General features: G+C 43.1%; 1 protein-coding gene across 27 annotated transcripts in view; it reads left to right on the top strand.

Annotated features, from left to right (window-relative positions):
• FHOD3 (formin homology 2 domain containing 3) overlaps positions 1-19,516 on the top strand; it is a 334,599-nt gene that overhangs the window by 168,810 nt on the left and 146,273 nt on the right. Inside the window, exon 1 of one of the 27 annotated variants that reach the window (XM_084888816.1) lies at positions 4,509-4,529. The exons of the other annotated variants lie outside the window; for them this stretch is intronic. The gene's annotated coding sequence lies outside the window, so the exon portion shown is untranslated. Of the gene's footprint in view, positions 1-4,508; positions 4,530-19,516 lie in introns of those variants that run through there. 27 annotated transcript variants of the gene reach the window in all.

The raw sequence follows: 19,516 nt of genomic DNA, 5'->3' as shown, positions 1-19,516 counted from the left end.
TGGACCATACATGGGGTCATAGAACAAATCTCATTTAATTGAAAAGAATTGAAATCATACAAAGTATAGTTTTCTAACCACAATGGAAGTCAATGGCAGAGAGATAACTAGTGAAGAGTATCTGGAACCTCTTGGTATTATCTTTGTAGTTTCATGTGCATTCACATTTCAAATTTAAAAGTTAAAAGAAAAAAGATCAGTGGGTGTTATCTGTCACTTAGCTGCTATAAAAGTTCCTCCCACTTGGCCAAAAATTTCTACCATTAGCATGGATGTATTAATAGATTTGTTTGTCTGATGAAGGGGCGTTATAGTCCTCATGCTGATTAGACTCATCTTGAGTCTCTTCTGCCCTTTCGATTTGATAGGCCAGACTGGCTGGAATCCAGGATATGATGTAGTTGAGGGAACCTGGGCAAGACTTGCCAGGGAGGATAGGCTAGGACTATAACTGTTTGGATGGTTCACAGATAAAGAAGATGTGGAACTATGCTATGTGTACACCCCAAGGCCAAAACCAGGGCCAGTGGATAGAAAGTATCTGGAGTGAGAATAGGCTTCAGTATAAGGAAATCTGGTCACTGTTCTGAGAGGTCAACAGGTCACGGCTCTGCCATTGCTGAAACATGCTTGGAGTAGTCAGCAGGTTGAGTGCCATCTATCGGGGATCCTATTCAGGTGGTACTGCAGTGGCAGAAATGGGGACTCCTCGGGCACCTACCAAAGGCATCCCGAGGCCACCAGCCAAGCTGTGATTAAAGAAATCAAAACAATGGTGGTGGAATCAGGGGTGGCAGAACCTTAAAATGGACCATGTCTTGATTTTTACTATTTTGAGAAAATTTAAAATCAAAGAATGCTTTTTCTGGGATTATTCTTGATTTCATTAGAGTACTAGTTCCAGTGGAGCTAGTTACTCTGGTTGTATCCCTGATCCCAGGCAGCAGAGCACATCCGGGCCCAGTGACATTCACTTGGGCTCATTCCCCTGACTCTCCAGGCTGCTGGTCCTCACCACCAGAGAGTGTTCGATTCTGTGTTGTTTCTTTTCCTGTTAATGTGGCTTTTCAAAGGGAGGTTAGGGAAAGACTTGTGGCTACCAGTTTACTTTTACTTTTTTTGCTTTCCATTTCAGCAGTCAAATCCAAAACATGACACAGGTGTCTGTGCTTTTTCATTTTTCTTTAAAAAAAAAAATATTTTATTGATTTTGTACAGAGAGGAAGGGAGAGAGATAGAGAGTTAGAAACATCGGTGAGATAGAGTCATCAATCAGCTGCCTCTTGCACACCCCTTACTGGGGATATGCCTGCAACCAAGGTACATGCCCTTGACCGGAATCGAACCCGGGACCTTTCAGTCCCCAAGCCGACCGACGTTCTATCCATTGAGCCAAACCGGTTTCGGCTGCTTTTTCATTTTCCCCCCATTTCATTCTTCCTTCCAGATCAAGTGGGAGGTTGACTGGGTAGTCAGTGAAATGCAGAACTAGCCCCAAGGCATTAGGCTAGAAGGGAAGTTGTTCACAGTTCAGGTTCTGGATCCATCGTTTTTTTTTTTTTTTTAAACCTTTGTAATATTTAATTTTTTAAAATTCGGCACTTAATCTAACGAGCCTCTTTACAAGACAAAATTGGAATTGGGCCTCAGAATTGAACTGAGCCAAATTTCTAGGCTATCCCCCTTGAGAATTCTGAGAAATGAATACCCTTTCTTTTAAGTACTCAGAGATCTTCAGATAACAATCCTCATGCCTATAAAGCACCCTTTAGTAGGACACTAGCCGGAGGGAGAGGTAGCAGATATGTGCCAACCTCCACAGGCTCCCAGGAAGAACTCTTCCTTGCCAGTCCAGTCCTCACCAGCCCAACATCAAAGCTGCCTCACCAATGGGAATTTGGCCCCCGGTTTATGATGCTGGGATTAAAAGGCCAACGTACCCAGGATAGAGCTGTTTACACGGAGGCTAATTTTAATGGGTTTCCCCACAGCTCTTTGTAGAGTTAGCACCATTCTCGCATTTATATGATGCTAGATGCCCTGTGAAAATTAGATGGATCAGAGCTGGCGCCCAAACAGGAAGCAGGAAGTACAACCTATCCTAAGTTCCGTGGGTAATGTGCTTTTAATATCATGGGTGTCAAGGGTAGTAGGGGTGGAGGTGACTTTATCTCTTTTATGGACTCAACATTTATTCAATTGATTTTTATTTTTAAGGATTAAAAAAGTTAGCATTCATGTTTGGTAAATTTGAATGATAATAGGCAACTATTTCACACTAATATTTTCTGAAAGTAAAAGGAGAAGAAATGCTAGAAAAGGCCAGTGTCACTGAGTATGCTCTATTACCATTGGTGTTAGCAGTTACCTTTTCACCTGCTAAAGTTATTGTTTTCCCCAACCCCCAGAATCAATCTGCTGAAAAGGAATTATATTTGAAAAATACCCACTTTTTCTTAAAACACTCTTTTTTCCCCCTATTTATAAAAATTTGAATTTTTAAATTTCTATGAAGAATAGCCTATTTAGAGAAAAAAATTCTTAAACTCGAGATTTGTGTGACAGCCTTTGTAAAGGGGTTTGGCATTTCTAAGTTGTCAAAGATAGTTTATAAAGCTTTGAAGTGTGTAGGGGCACCTGCATTGCTGAGATGTTACTATAGTAAAACAAAAACAAACAAACAAAAAAATTTAGTGTCTCTTCAAGCATAAAAAAAGTGAGGAAGGGGAAGAGGGAATGCATTAAGATCCACGTGCTGGCTTATTTTACATGGCAACTTATCAGGAGCACAGAGTCCAGATGTGTGACCAAACATTATTCTGGATGTTTCTGTGAGGGTGTCTTGGGGATGAACAGTTACATCAATGAACTTTGAGAAAGCAGATTGCCCTCTATAATGTGGGTGGGACTTACCCGATCAGTTGAAGGCTTGGGTAGAACAAAAGACTGACCTCCCCCAAGCAAGAGAAACTTCTCCGATCAATGGCCTTTGGATTTGAACTGCAGCATTGGCTCTTCTTGGGTCCCCAGCCAGCCAGCTCACCTTGCAGGGTTTAATTTCCCAGACTCCACAACTATGTGAGCCAATTCCTTAAAAATCTACTCACCCATCCACCCATCCTTCTCTCTTCCTTCTATTGGGTCTGTTTCTCAGGAGAACCCTGGCAGGTACATTCCCCTTTGAGAGAAATCCACCAGCAGAGAAACCTGTGATCAGGAAGTTAAATGGCATGGTGTTTTCCTGGTAGCCTGGTTGGATTGTCCCCTATGCACTCCTCCCACTATGTCCAGGGAGAAAGGTCAGGGTGCTCAGAGGGCAATAGCAGCCCACGGATCTAAACTTGAATCAGTTAGCTCACCTGGGATGAACAGAAGAGAACGTTCTTGCAATTTCCAGATGCTGAAACGCTTTTTGAAGCCCAGCCGGGCTAAGGTTCTGAAGACCTAGGAGCCCAGCCCCCACCAGGGAACCTCTGGTGGGAGGAAAGGGACAGGTCCTGTATGTTGGCGGTAAGGCGAGATCCAGCCTCGCGCTGTGAGGCAAGGCACCAAAATGTAACACTGTTTGTGCTCTGTACTCTTTAAATAGCTTTTGGTAATATTGCCAGTGCTCCGTGTTTTAAAAAAAAAAATCTACTTCTTAAAATAAAAGGGTTTATGGAAAATGACCATGCTTCCTAATCTCTTCTAGTTATCTCTGATGGAAGCTGGGCACTTGATGGCTCAAAACCCAGATAAGTGATCTGGGGTGGGGGAGGAGATTTGAATAGAGCTGTAGCAAATGAAATCTTCATGCAAAGCATAAAATTGTTTTTAAAGTCTTTTTATAGGCTTCTGGCACCTGCAGGCATTCATTAAATATGTCATGTGAATGAGAAATTCTCCGACCGTTCCCCGGAGAAGTAGATCCACGCATTCATTTCTGTGGTGTTATGCCTTTGAATATTAGAGCAGGGAGGTGCTACCCTTGAAGAAAGGCTCCAGAGAAGACTTCCCAATGGAGAGGTGGGTTTGCTCAGTTAGTACTGGAGACCAGCACAGGCCCTGCCCCTCTTCCCCACACGCTCCTTATTGCCGTGCTGTGCTCACTCACTCACTCACTCACTCACTCATGGGGGGCTGATGAGGAAGAGCATTCACCATTTGCTCACCTCGTGTTGACTTTCCTTTTTACTTCTCCTTGTTTGTTTGCCATCTCACTGCATCTCGTCTGGGGGCAAATGCTTTATTAGTTGGGTAAGTGGTTTATTAGTTGGGGCCAGAGCCCAGGCGTCCTCTGGGCCCTATGAATCAGATTGCGTCTCGAGTCAGCTCTTGCTGTGAGCTGCCTGGGCACCTGAGTCACACAGAGGCTGAGGCTGCAGACGCCACAGTGCCCCGCCACGGTCACAGTACCCAGCTGTCCCGGTGCCTCTGGACTGACAAAAGTTTTGGCGAGCTGAAGAGTTGGTGACAGGTTGAAAAAGCTAAGGTAAACCACCCAGCGTTGTGGGGCAGTCGATGCGTTTGGGAGGAGACCTAAAAACCAGGTGAGTGTGGGTGGACGAGTCAGGCTTGGCAGCTAAGCGTGTACACCTCTTTCCTGCTCAGCCTCTCGGCTCTCTCCTTCCTTCCCTGACATCTTCGCCAGGCATTTCCTTCTATCAGAGCGATGGGTACTTTTCAAGCTATCTGTGAACCTCTACAGAGACGTTTTGCAGATGAGTGTAACTTTAAAGAATTTAACAAAAACCAGCCTATCTTCAGAAGTTGGGATTCCTTCAAGTGTCAGGCAGATAACTTAGACTTTCTAAATCTAGTTTCATCATCTCTAAAATGAGGCTAATAATACTATCCAGCTAGTTTTGTCACGAGGATTCAATGGAGCAGTGCTTGTAGATTATCTCAGTGTTGTATACACGAGAGTGATCTGAGAGATAGTAATGCAAACTTGAGGCTTCAGAAGGTAAAATTTAGCCTTGCTCAGTCCCCCCCCTTTTGCTTTTCATCTTTGGTTAACAAGAATTTATTTTGTGCTGAGTCAGGATCAGAGCATACAATGGTGAACAAGACAGATATGTTCCTGCCTCCTGGAACTTTTCCATCCTGGCCACGGCAGTAGACAGGAACATATAAAGGGTATCTATAATAATAAAATCATAACATGCTAATTAGATCAGATATCCTTCTGGATAACCTCTGGACAAAGCTGGGGTGGCAAGGGAAGCCCAGGTCCTGGTGCCAGAAGGAAGCCGGTGCCGGCAGACGGAAAGAAGGCCTACTCTTGCACGAATTTCGTGCATCGGGCCTCTAGTATGTAATAATGATAGGTGGTGGTAACTGCTGTGAAAAACATAAAACGGGGCTTAGGGAAGGAGGGTGCTGGGTGTGAGGTCTATTTTATGTAGGGTGGATAAGGAAGGCCTCTTGGAAGAGATGACATTTGCTAAAAGAGGAAGCAAGCTGGAGGTTAATCTATATCCAAAATTGAAAAAGGGATGGCTTAAGGCATTTGAAGTAGTTTCCTGAATGTCAGCCACCAGTAGTGTGCTACTGATAGCATTTTAGCTCAAAGATGTTCATCACAAAATGTTTTAGGTTCCAGAAACAATTTCTGAATCTCTCTCTGTGTGTGTGTGTGTGTGTGTGTGTGTATGCATGCATGTGTGTTTTTGGTATGTGTCAGGAGAGTGCCTTTATCTCTATGAAGACATCTGAAGGCAGAGGACTGGGTGATGCTAGTGTTGGGCCTCCTTCAAGTAGTGATTGAAAGGAATTATTCAATTATTGCTCCTTTGATGTATGGAAATAGGTAAAAACTTTACAGATCTCTTTGTCTTTTAAAAATATGGTGTAAAACTGCTGTTTAAAAAACAGTTTTATGCCCTCACAGCTTTCAGAACAGCCTGCTTGTGAGGCGTTGCTGAGGGCTGCCTGGGAGACCTCTTTCCTAGAAGGGTCCTCCATGTGTAACGTGCGCTTGCCTTTTGGAATGCAACCAACGTGAAATCGGTCTTGAATCTGTGTGTGTGTCACCGCAGGTTTTTCCTCCTGGAGAAAAAAAAATGCTGGGACTAAGTGTACAGTAAGCCCTGTTTTGTAAGTGTATGGGAAGAAGAAATCCCTTTTAGGGTCCACTTTTTCAGGCTGTCACTCTGCTGCACGCCATCTCTGGATGTTTCTGGTAATCATCTGACTTTAGTGTTCCGATAAGTTGGGATTGCTTGCCATCCCTAGGGATGTACTGGTCAGGTTCTCAGTGCATTTTGGCTGTTTTTATTCCACATTTGTGTGTTTATTACTCACATTTTTTTTCCTGGTGGTTTCCATCTCCCCATAGATTTCTGTCATTTGTGCTTCTGGTTTTGATATTTCATTTTTTAAAAAAAATTGACCTGGGCAACCTAAAAGCAATTTTAAACATGTGTGTGATGGTTGGCGAGTTTCATCTTTGGCTGATAATGGCTGTCTTAGGAGCATAGCAGTTTTTCAGATGTTGGTCCATTGTTTTCTTCAGAGATAGTGGCATTAACCAGCAACTCTAGGAAGTTCCCTGAGTTCCGTGTCCAGCAACAGGAAAGGAGAGGGGCAGGCTGGAATGCTCATTAGGAACACTTAGGTTACCCTCCTGCAAGATGGAGCAGGTTGTTTGGGCATTAGGATCTCAAGTATCGATACATTGACATAGATGAGTGTATTTGCTTGTACACAGGGACCTCCCTCTCCTACACACAGAGCATTTTATTTTATTAAACAATTATTTTTGTTAATCCTCACCTGAGGATATTTTTCCCATTGATTTTTAGGGAGAGTGGAAGAAAAAGGGAAAGACAGAGAGAAACATCGATGTGAGAGAAACATGGATTGGTTGCCTCCTGCACAAGCACTAACCAGGGCCTGGGCCAGGGAGGAGCCTGCAACCCAGGTATGTGCTCTCGGCCAAAATCGAACCCAGGGACCCTTTGGGCCACAGGCTGATGCTCTATCCACTAAACCAAACTGACTAGGGCTACACAGAGCATTTTAGTGTAATATTTACTCAGGGGTCCTCAAACTTTTTAAAGTGGGGGCCAGATCACGGTCCCTCAGAGAGCTGGAGGGCCGGACTACATGAACTACTAATTCCTACTGTAACACCTCGGCTGCGCTCACTGCCCAAAAAACCTGGCGGGCCGGATCAAACTCCTCTGCGGGCCGCATGTGGCCCGTGGGCCGTAGTTTGAAGACCTCTGTTTACTAGATGTTATAGGAGGCACATGTTTGTAGGGCATGAAGAAGTTAGCAATGACACAGAATACTTACTTAATGCTTCTCTTTGGCTCTCATATGCTGGCTTCTTCAAGCCTTCTGTTATTGTTCTCCTCCTCCTCCTCCCCCTCCTTCTCCTTTCCCTCCTCCTCTTTCCCCTTCTCCTCCTCTCCCTCCTCCTCCTCCTCCTCCTCCTCCTCCTCCTCCTCCTCCTCCTCCTTTTTCTTCTTTTTATTTAGGGGAAATTAGTATAAAAGCTTGAAGCAAGACATGTGATCTAGGGATTTTAAAGCCAGTGCTGCCTACGACATACATACTTCAGACTAAAGTGTCACAGACTCATATCACATACCAAGCTGATCCTCCCTGCCCTGTACCAGTCTCCGGGGAGAACATTCACATTCTCTGGAGGGAAGTGGCATCCTGTGGGTACAGAGAATACGGGTGAGGAAAGGCCAAGCCCCCAGTGGCACATGGCTGGTCCATTGCACGGATAAAGTCCGAGGTCTGATGCACTGACCAGGCGGGAGAGCTTCCTCCTTCTCTCAGTCTCTTCAAGATCATTGTTTCAAAGCAAAACAGCCATGATGTACAGGAGGACAAACAAAGGTAGAAGCAAATATTGTTTGTTTTTCTTACTGTGAGGTAGATTCCTAACAGGTTAAAAACACATAATTTTAACAGCAAGGATAAGGATCTTAAACAGTGATTTCTACAAATGCAATAAGATGAGAGAGAAAGAGAGAGAGAGAGAGAGAGAGAGAGAGAGAGAGAGAGAGAGAGAGAGAGAGAGAGAGAGAGAGAGAGAGAGAGGAGAGAGAGAGAGGAAACATGGGAGGGCAGAAACCCTAGCAAAGATCAGAAAGGGAAGTAGCAGTGTGGGAGCTGGCACTGCTGATAGCTTTGTACGCTCTGGATTCTCCCCTCTGTGTGGTACTTGTCAGGCCTGGCACGAGCTAGGCTGGGGGCACCCAGGCAGCCAGTTCTTTCACGAAGCAGATAGTGTGAGCTGGTCTTTGGAGCAAAAAGAAAGCTTAATGTGGAGGAGTGAAATCTGGGTTTGATGAGTGTTTATACTTCAAGTGTGTTTGTTCACTGAGTAAACACCATCAATTGCAAAGTGGTAGTTTGCCAGGTTCCGTGTTTACCTCCAGGAGTGCAACAGATTCTGAGTGAGGCTGCAAGAAGCTTCGAAGTGATTTATCGGACAGAGCGTATTTATCATCTTTTTGTTTTGTGGAATATGTTTCTATTTTGTTAGGTACAACCACTGATATTTCTAGACACTTTTGAGTTGGAATTGACATGCAGTAATCGGTCCATGCTTAAAGTGTACAATTTGATATGTTTTGATGTATATATATACACACCAGTGAAGCCATAACACGATCAAGAGTGAAGGTCTCCATCCCCCAAAAGTTTCTCTGTGCTCCTTTGTGGTTCCTCTCATCCTCTACCTCATGGGCTCCTCCCCCAGGCAACCACTGCTCTATTTTCGGTCACCATAGATAAGTTTGTATTTCCTCAAACTTAATGTCAGTTGAAGCATAAAGTATGTATTCTGTTATTCTCTGGCTTCTTTCACTCAGCATAATTATTTTGAAATTTATCAATGTGGCATGTTATCAACAGTTCATTCCTTCCAATGCCGAGTAGCATCCTATTGTAACTGAGATGCAGGTTTGGCTGCCTGCCTCAAGGAAAGCCAAACTCCTGAGGCAGGTGCTGGTGCAAAAGGGACCAGGCTTATCCAAGTGCCACAGCTGGGAGAATGGTGGACCACCCTCTCCAAGACCATCCCCTCTTCCTGCTCAAGCCTGCTGTTCTTGTAGGGATAGGAAGGGGGAGGATTTTTAAAAAATCCAATTATCCTGCTAGCTTTCCTGCACTGGCACCTGTCTATTTATCTTTCTAGTTTTTTTGTGGCTCAGTGTAAGAGCCTCCTCCTGTGCCATCTTGGCCAATGGGGAAGACTTCCCGGCCCTTTGACTATCTATGGTAATACTATTATATGGATAAACCACAATTATGTATTTCCATGTCAATGGGCATTTGGGTGTTTCTAGTTATAGACTACTCAATATAAAGCTGTTGTAAACATTAGTGTACAAGTGTTTTTGTAGACATATGCTTTCATTTCTCTGTGGTAAACACCTAAGAGGGAATTGTTAACTTTTTAATACTGACAAACTTTTCCAAAGTGGTGATACAGTTTTACATCCCCAGCACTATTGTATGAGAGCCCAGCTCATCCACATCCTTTCCAACATTTGGAATGGTTAGTCTGCTTCGTTTCAGCTGTTAAATACTGAGTGGTGTAACTCAATGGGGTTTTAATTTGCACTTGCCTAATGACTAATGACATTGAACATCTTTTTTATTTGCTTACTTACCATCCATCTGTTTTCATTGGTAGACATATTTGCTCAAATCGTTTGCCAGTTTTTAAATGGGATTGCCTGTTTGTTATTATTTTATATTTATTGTGTTACTTACATCGTTTTTTCTTATTTTTGTTTTGAGAGTTCTTTATATGTTCCAGCTACAAGTCCTCTATCAAATATGTTATTTGCAGATATTTCTCCTAATCTGTGACTTGTCTTTGCTTAATGGTTTCTTTGAAAGATAGACATTTTTAACTTAGAAAAGTCTGATTTACCAAATTTTTTCTTTCATGGACTACACATTTAGTGTCCTATCTAAGAAGTCTTTAACTAAGTGAAGGTCACAAAGATTTACTCCATCTATTATTTTAGGTTTATAGTTTTAGATTTTAAATTTATATCTATGATCTATTTTGAGTAAATCTTTGCATATGATATGAACCAAAGTTCTTCTTCCCTCGTACGTACAAATAATGGTTCCTGCACCATTTGTTTAAAATATATATACACAATACTATATAAAGATTAGAGATTAATATATGTGTAGTCAGAACAGTAGTTACCTCTGGAGGGGGGAGAAAGACATGTGCTGAGTGCTCTGCAGGGGAGCTCTAACTACAGTATTGATTTTGATAACTTAAGGTTAATAATATGTTCACAAATAGTTATCTCTTCTTTATACCTTTCCATATGATTTGAATATTTTGCAATAAAAATTTTTAAAAGAATTATCAAAGACTGATGGGTAGAAATGAAACTATTATTATAAATTTCTTATAATGTACATGAAGTAGTATAATATCACATGAAGAACATCTGTAATAAGTTAAATATGTATACTGTAAGCCTTAAAGCAACCACAAAAATAACAGAGTTATATGTAGCTAAAGACAACAAAAGAGATTTAAAAATTTCTTAAAAAAATAAATAATCTAAAAAAGGAGAAAAAGTGTAATGAAATACAGATAGAACAAATAGCAAATAGCAAAATGATAGGATTAAACATAAACATATAATTAACCACATTAAATATAATCATTCTAAACACTCAATAATTAAAGTCAGATTACACACACACACACACACACACACACACACACATATATGGCAAGACCCAAATGCTTCCTAGATAAAACATACTTTTCCTATAATGATAAAAATAAGCTACAAAGATGGAAAAAAATAAACCATGCTAATGCTAATCCAAAGACTATGTTAATGTCAGTCAAGATAGATTTAAGATAAATGAATATTGCCAGAGGCGAAGAATGTCATTTCAGAACAATAAAGTGCTCAATTTATAAAGTTGAAATAACGATCCTAATTGTTTCTACACATGATGGAAGAGCTTCAGAAAGTACCAGAAGAAAAATGTACAGAACTGAAAGGAGATATTAGAAAAACCCACAATTAGAGTTGGAAAATTTAATGCTATTTTCACAGTAATCTATTGAACATGTAGACAGAAAATTAGTAGAATATAGAAGATTGGAACAAAATATCCATCAATTTAACCTCATTGACATTTATAGAATATTCTACCCAACAACATCAGAATGCACATTCTACTCACATGCCCATGGAGAGGTCAGATTCTGACCTGATTCAATGTCCTTGTCTAAAATAATCATATCGGTGACAGTTCTGTTTAGTTGTGATTATTTTTTTCTTCAAATCAGGGATATCTCTTCCTCCTTCTTTGCATGCCTGATAGTTTTTTGTTTTTTTTAATTGAATTCCAGACACTGAATTTTACCTTGTTGCATGCTGATATTTTAGTATTCTTACAAATATTTGTAAAATTTGTTCTGGGACACAGATAAGTTACTTGGAAATAGTTTGATCCTTTGGGTTTTGTTTTTAAGATTAGTTAGGTGGCTTCAGAGAAGCAGTTAGTGGGGACTAATGATTCCCCATGACTAAGTCAAGGTCCTCTGAGTACTGTACCCAGTGGTCCATGAGTTAGGAGATTTTCTAATCTGACTGGGGGAATTGCCCTGTATGAGCACTAACTTCTCATCCTTGTGGGTGGTTCTTTCCCTTGTGTCAGGTACTTGCATGCACCAGTTACTACCCTGCTGTAGACTCAAAGGAGATCCGCTGCAGATTTTCAAGTTCTTTCTCTGGGCAGCTTTCGCTCATATTTGGTCCAATGAATCTCTCTATCTTGTTCTCCCAGGTCTCCCAACTCAGGAAGTCTGATGACTGCCTGGCCCTCCCTTCCTTGTGTCATGGCTTGGAAATTTTCTTTTTTAAAAATATTTTTATTGCTGGATGAGGAGGGGCAATGGTGGGGGGAAAGGAGACAATACCTATGCAATACCTTAATCAATAAAGAATTAAAAAAAAAGAAGAATATCATGAGTCATCTCTTGCTGAGGGACTTCAGGTTGCCTCCGTATCCCACTGTTACAGACATGGATGTTATGAAAATTCTCATACCTGGCTCCTGTGCATGCGTGTTTCTCTGGGCTAGATAGAGCACATGAGTCTGAGAGAAGTCACAGGTGTGTGAGGTCAATCATTGCATATTATGGAGCTCAGCTTCATATTCTCTGGTTTGACCTGTTCTCTGGAAGAAGTGTGCTTTCTATCTCCAGGTGCATATTAAAAACATTTTTATGTGATTCTTCATAAAGCAAAGGCACCACAAATTGCATCATTAATCAGATTAACTGAGATTTTCATGACAATTGGAACCTTTTGGTTAATCCCTATAGCTATGCCCTACTTTTCTAGAATTAGAGGAGCCTCTTAGAATTGCAGTATCTATTCTGGTACCGTTCATAGTGATTGTTGATGCATAACGATGCTGCCTTGTGAGACCCTTGGGACTTTCCTGCTGGGCCCACCTTAGGCTAAGTCACCTCGCTGCCTCTCTATAAGGCTGTAATGTGTCTGGTCTGTGCTCTCATTCCCACTCAGACCTGTGCTCTGTTCAGCTTTCAGTCCTATCTCCCTCGGCAACCTGTCCTGCTGCCACCAATGTTTTCACAGGAAGAAGCACGTGGTTCCAGTCACCGCGCTCATCTTCTCCTTTTGAAAATGACTGCCTTCTCTCCTTTGGCCTTCTCCTTGGACCACAGTCAACTGTCACTTCCTGATGTTCCTTGACAGTTTCTTGGGGTTGGAAACTTCTGGGACTTGTTTAGCCTTCTGGGGCAGGATGATGTAGAAAAGCCAGATGGTTTCAAAATCTTCCCATTTTGATGACCTCATGATTGCAAGGCCATCTACCTGCCAGCTAACCACCCAGTGGCATCATCTGACCTCCCAGGACCCCCTTCTCTGCTGCTGCTTCTCTTGGCTCAGCAGAGAGAGAGAGAGAGAAAGCTTCCCTCTGCTCAGAAGGAAGCTTTTAAAATCAGACCAGCTGACTTACCCTTTCCTGCTTTCCAATAGGCTGCAATTTGCATGTGATTATTGCTTACTAATTACATAGCATTCAGTTGCACCCCTACCAATACCTCTGCATCCTCTGTACCCCTGCCTACACTTTATTTTAGCATCTTGCTTGGACAGAACACACTCGGGTTTTAAACAGAGCTTTTAAGGTTAGTACTCCCCGAAGATGTGTCTGTTTCACTTATCACTGCCTTACGCTGAGCTTCCTTCTCTACAACTACTAGTTGCTTCCGCTATATGCTTCTTCTATCGGTTTTCCCCACCCCACAGCCCATCCCCAAAGTCAACGAGAGCTCTGCATGGGAGCGATGAGGAACACAGCAGCGATCCATTTCTTTATACATTAGTAGGTGCCTACTCAGCTTTGGTGCGGCCTGAAGGTCATAAGACGTGAAGTACAAAAGTGAATATTTTTAAAATGAGAAAAGGAATAAAAAAATCTTAATGCTGTTGTAGTCACCAAACTAACCTGCCTCTAAATACAGTTTTGCTGCGTATTTTGGCTGCATGCTTGCTATTCTCTTCATATTACCATGATTTGGGAGCATTTTCTATAGAGAAAGCAGGGTGAAAATTCAGTCTTTGTTCCATATGACTGATCAGTATCTGTTTTGTATTATTAGTGGCTTTAAAGCAGGGATAAGCAGACATTTTCTGTAAAAGATCTGATAATAAATATTTTAGGACTTGGGCCCAGCTGGAGTGGCTCAATTGGTGGTTGAGTGTTGTCTTGTGCACCAAAAGGTTGCCGGTTCAATTCCCGGACAGGGCACGTGCCTGGATTGTGGGTTGGATCCTACTCTGGGCACATACAGAAGGCAACCAATGGATGTTTCTCTCTCTCACATTGATTTTTTTCCCCTCTCTCTCTCAGTATGTCCTCATGTGAAGATTAAAAAAGAAAAAAAGATATTTTAGGCTTTGGAGTCACTTGGCTTCTGTAACAACTAATCAACACTGTTTTTGTGGGCAAAGGCAGCCCTAAGCAATATGTAAATGATGGGTGTGGCTGTGTCTCCAATAAACCTTTATTTATAAATACAGGGAGTGGACCAGATTTGACCAATGGGCTATAATTTGTTGAAACATAATTTGCCAACCCTTGCTTTAGACTGTTTTTTGTTTTGTTTATTTGTTTGTTTTGTTTTCTCTTCACAGCTCATTCAGTGTAATCTCTTGGAAATGTCTAGGATTTCTTTTCATGTTTTTCTTTTTAAAAAAAAGTATTTTTATTGATTTCAAAGAGGAAGGGAGAGGGAGAGAGAGATAGAACATCAATGATGAGACTCATTAATTGGCTGCCTCCTGTACGACCCCTACTGGGGATGGAGCCTGCCCCCCTGGCATGCTCCCTTGACTGGAATCGAACCCAGGATCCTTCCTATCCACTGAACCACACCAGCTAGGGCATGTTAATTTCCTTTCATATGGGAGCTATAGGAATTGGAAGAGTATATACCACAGACAAGCTTTCTGTTCTTAGCATCTAAAGTGCTCGTTTTCCTCCTGTTCACATACTTGCTTCACACTTAGGACCTGTTCAGACAGCAGTATGACTGCTGGGCCTCACTGAGGTCTCGCAGTTGGAGGGTTGTTGCACTGGGAGTTATACTCTGGGGAATCATTCTTTCATCAGGATCTCCAGCAAAGACCTAACTGCACACACAGAGATGACAAACCAGGTAAAAATATCCCACTAAACCCCCACTTTCCTTTCCTATTGGCTCCCCCAATGGCCCATAATCATCCTACCACCTGCCGTGTGAGAAAGTGTGATGGAAGGAAGCAGCGTGGAAAGGGATCATGTCTTCAGTGATTGCTCTTACAGTATCTTCCTTCTGCAAATTGCATGAAAACATAGTACCGTGAGAACGCATTGCCAGGCCTCGCTGCCAACCTCTGGGAAAGGAACCTGGGAGAGTGAGGGGCTCTGGAGTGAAGGCTTTATTAGCACCTGGTCCCAGGGCATATGTGCTGGAATCTTACCTTCCTCTCTGGAATGGAAACATGTACTCACTGAAAAAGTTTCAGCAAGCTGGGGAGAGGCATACTTTTCAAAGCCTGTTCCTTCTAGGGCCCCATACCCCAAAGGCAGCCAACTTCTTTGTCTGCTTATTAGTTCAAGTTTGTGGGAAGTAAGTTCAGTGTGTCCTTGGGCACCCAGCATGAGTCCCTCTCTTCTTGGCTCGATAAGAAAAGAGGGATGCACATAGCTGAAATTCTTCATTGACTGGGAAACCCTGCCTGCTGCAGCTCCCGTCTACTGTTCCAGGCGGGGTTTTGCACCTGACCTGCTGGAGCCTCTTCTCCTGTAAGACCTTGAATCAAATGCTTGCCCTCCTTCCGAGAGAGTTGTGGGGCCTGACAGGAGGGTGAGGGTGTTGGTACACCGTATCCACGGATGGAAACCATGACAGATAGCTGTGTACTTTCTGTTTGTTCTATTATTTCACTTGAAAAGGCTTTATCAGTAGTGACTTGAGCTTGCAAGGGACACATGTCTATTGTCATCTCTCGCTTGGTTCTCACTGCATCCTTGTAAGGAACGCATCACCATCTCTTTTTCCCTGAGGTGACTTGATCACTTGCACCAAGTTGCTTGTTTGATAAGAGCCAATGCTACCTGGCCTCAAACCTGATTTCCTGGCTTCACTGGTCTACTGCCTGCTGCTTCTTCTCAAGGCTGTCAAAGTGAGGGGTCAAGGCTTCCTCCTTTCCTGGCGTATGCAGGGCTCTGTCCGTTTGGGCAAGGCAGGTCTTGCCAAATAAGCCTAGCAGAGTGCCTGGCACTTAACCAACATTCGTGACTGCCTGCATGAGTGGATGCATATGCTGGTCTTAGGAAAAGTAGAGATTTGGGGCGAAATGGAGGGTAAGGCCCCTCACCTATGGGTGCACGATATACTGGGGAGACTGGAGGGAGGCCTGCAGCAATGCCCCACATTGGTCTCTAATGACAACTTCTTTTCATAAGTTTTTCCCTCCTTTCCCGTTCAGCTGTGTTTTTTTTCTTCTTTATTTTTGGTTTAAGGAAAATATTTAATTAAAGGCTATAAAGCCATATCTGTTAACCTTTTTTTCCATTATCATCCTTTCAGGGAGCATTTTTTCTTAACCATCCCCTCCCCCCTCAAATTTTAATCCCAAAGACATTCTGCATCTCTCTTATAGACTGTGCCCCTGTGGAGGACCATAAACCACTGTCATATCTTAGGTGTTCTTTGTCCCTAAGAAGGAATCTCCTTGGCTCTTGATCCTGTTGAGAAGGCATGGCCTAAAGTATTTATTCCGTTTAAGTAGCTGATGACATGAGAATTGCTCATGTGTTTATAGAACTGAAAACAAAGAGCTCATCATTGACAGCCGTGATGACTGTGAGCATGGCCAAACAATGCAGCCCTAATCAGCTTGTGATTACAGCGGCCAGCGAGCAGCTGTTAAATAAATAGGAGTCCAGTACGTTGGCCAAAGAGACAGGATGGGTGATGGTCAAGTCCATGGGTTAGTCTTGTCCCTGTCTGTACACAGGAAACACCCCAGAACTGTTAGAGACCACGGGCGCCCAGGTCAGGAGGCCAGGCCACCTGACATGAGAGGCATTGTCTTAGTTGGTTTCAGGACTTTCTGCAATGGATATTAGGCCATTGGTTTCTAGCCAAGTAGTATTTTGATATGATTTTATTTTTAGTTATGTTATTGTGGTAAACTATATGTCACATAAAATTGGCCATGCTGCCCATTTTTAAGTGTATAATTTGATGGCGTTCATTACCTTCACCATGTTGTACTACCACCACCACCATCTATTTTCAAAGCATTTTTTAAAAACCCAAACAGAAACTCTGTACCCCAGCTCCTTTCTGTCTCTGTGAATTTGCCTATTCTAGATGTTTCATAGAAGTGCAATCATCCAATAGTTGTGCTTTTATGATTGGCTTACTTTCTTAGCATGCATCTTTGTTCAGGGTTCATCCATGACATAGCATGTATTTGATATGACTTAAAACTTAGCTATGTGTTAAGTGTATCCATTCATATTTCAGTCTGTTGGAATGCAGATCACAGAGTAAACATGCACAGTCACGGGAGAGATCTGATTGTTATTTTTCTCTTTCTAAAGGAAGTTTCATTATTTTTCTTCACCTTTGAACATCACTGATTCAGGGCCAATAGTATGAATGAGTCACAATAGGAAGGTTTCCAATTCTTTGCCGATCATGCATGCGTTGGTTTTGTTCTAGGTCATAAAATAATATCATAAAATACATTTGTCAAGCTTGTAAAACTTCTAAAGAACTTAGGTTTAATGAAGTCAGAGGCAAATGACTCCTGCCCTGGATGCACATTCTAACAAGTCCTTGCAATCCCATTGTGGAGGCCCCAACCACATAATAAAGTCCTCTGAGAAGAAACCAAGGGTTGCTTGATTTTAAAACATTAGTTAACTGCATTGCATGATGTTATGGTTTTAAATTAATGTTTAGAAGTGGAAATTTAAAAACTGTCTATCAAACATGATGAGACCTGGGAGCCACTTCCAGGATTTGGAGTTAGGGATGGGAGGAAGCAGGCGGGGCTGGTGGGAATTTATACCTTGTGCATGTCCAGTCTTCTACCTCCTCAACTTCTCCCTGCATCCTCCCCCTCATCCCCCAGCATGGAACTTGGCTTTTCCTGTGTTTACCTTTGAGTTTGGTTTTGGTTAGTAGCAGGTACTGATAGTGAGCCAGGAGAGAGCCCTAACCCAGCAGAGTTCTTAGGAAATGGCTTGGTTTAGCACGGCCTGGGGTTCATATCTCTGGCTGTGTAGAGAATCAGCTATGTAGCTTTGACAAACACAGATGCCACTCCCAGGGTCCATGCACAGGCCCAATTTTAAATCAAGTGCTGGGGGTGGGGGGCAAAGAGGCTGGGGAGCTGTGGTTTAAGACTTCTGCATCCCAGCCTGGAGAGCCCTGAGCAGGGTCTGCCGGGGATGCTGGCAGGCAAGTTAATCTCAGGACACAGGGCCTCTTCAGCGGCGGCAGAGGGGACACTCTGGAGAGGCTAGCAGAGGGCCCCTTAGATGCAGGCCCACTCCCAACTGGTAGAATGTTAGGAAGTTGGCTTTTGTTTTAGGAAGTTAACATTGTAAAGGTTTTGAAATCTTAAATAGAGAGAAATACAGAAATCAACATACTAGAATATACGCTGAGTGCTTTAAATAATGCCCCAAAATGCCAAAACCAGTTTGGCTCAGTGGAAAGAGCGTTGGCCTGCGGACTGAAGGGTCCTGGGTTTGATTCCCATCAAGGGCATGTACATTGGTTGCAGCACATCCCCGGTGGGGGGTGTGCAGGAGGCAGCTGATCGATGTTTCTCTCTCATCGATGTTTCTAACTCTCTATCCCTCTCCTTTCCTCTCTGTAAAAAATCAATAAAATATATTTTAAAAAATAATAAAATAAAATAAATAATGCCCCAAAGCGAATTCCTCCTTTTGATGGAGCCACACCTCGGTCACCAGGGACTGCGGGTATAGAGAGCTATCAGAAGTGCTCTCTCTGGTGCCAGGCACCTCGTATTCTATCCCCACAAATGGCTTCGGAGGAGAAATGTTGTGGTGACATAGAATTTTGGAGCTGGGGCTTCACTGTCCTGAAAGCAGAAATCAGGGGGACCAACCACTGATGCATCTTCTCTCCTTGCCTGTAAGCTCCCCTGTCTTCTCACAGCGAATGGTGCCTCCTCCTTTAACTGAGGCTGTGCTGTGCTTTTTCATGAAACCCTCTCTAATTACTCAGGCTCACCCCAACCCCACCCTCCTATGACTCGGGGTGCTTATGGGCTCTGGCCAGCTGCGCTGGGGCTTAATTGCTCTCTCCAGCTTCATGCCTCTTGCTCTGTCACCCCGGAATCCAGGCGAGCCCTTTGGAGGGGATATGCCACGCGTCTACCTGTTGTGCGTCCCTTCCCTAAGGCAGGGGAGGGGCTGCTTCCCAGGGCCACTGTCCGAGGGAGCCTGTGTCACTGACTCCCGATGGCACCCCAGGTCCTCGGGGGAAGAGCAGGGTCAGGTGGAGCATGTGAGACGATCAGGGAGGTCCAGTCACTGCCCAGCCCGTGGAGTCTCTTCATTTCCTCTCCGGCTCTGAGACGCCATGGGAAGGATGTGTGTGTGTGTGTGTGTGCTTCCACTGGTATTTCATTTCATTGGATGGAAGTCCTGAAAGATTGTTATAGAACAGATAGTTAAAATGACTGTTTTTCTTTTTATGGAGAAATTAGGAGTCTGCCAACATTTTTTTTTTTTTTACACCATGGAACACTTCGTGAATTTGCGTGTCATCCTTGTGTAAGGAGGCCGTGCTAATCCTGTCTGTATCGTTCCAATTTTAGTGTATGTGCCGCCAAAGCAGCCCCCAACATTCTTTAGAAGCTTAAAACGGGCTAATCTATGGAACCTTTCTTCACCCCTTTGCTTCCTCCTTATTTACGAAATGGGGGGATGTGGAATGGGA

The sequence above is a fragment of the Pipistrellus hanaki genome, assembly GCF_964339955.1.
Source record: "Pipistrellus hanaki genome assembly, chromosome: 6".
Lineage (NCBI taxonomy): Eukaryota > Metazoa > Chordata > Mammalia > Chiroptera > Vespertilionidae > Pipistrellus > Pipistrellus hanaki.
The sequence above is the reverse complement of the archived record's forward strand: the minus strand, read 5'-3'. Positions and strand labels throughout refer to the sequence as shown.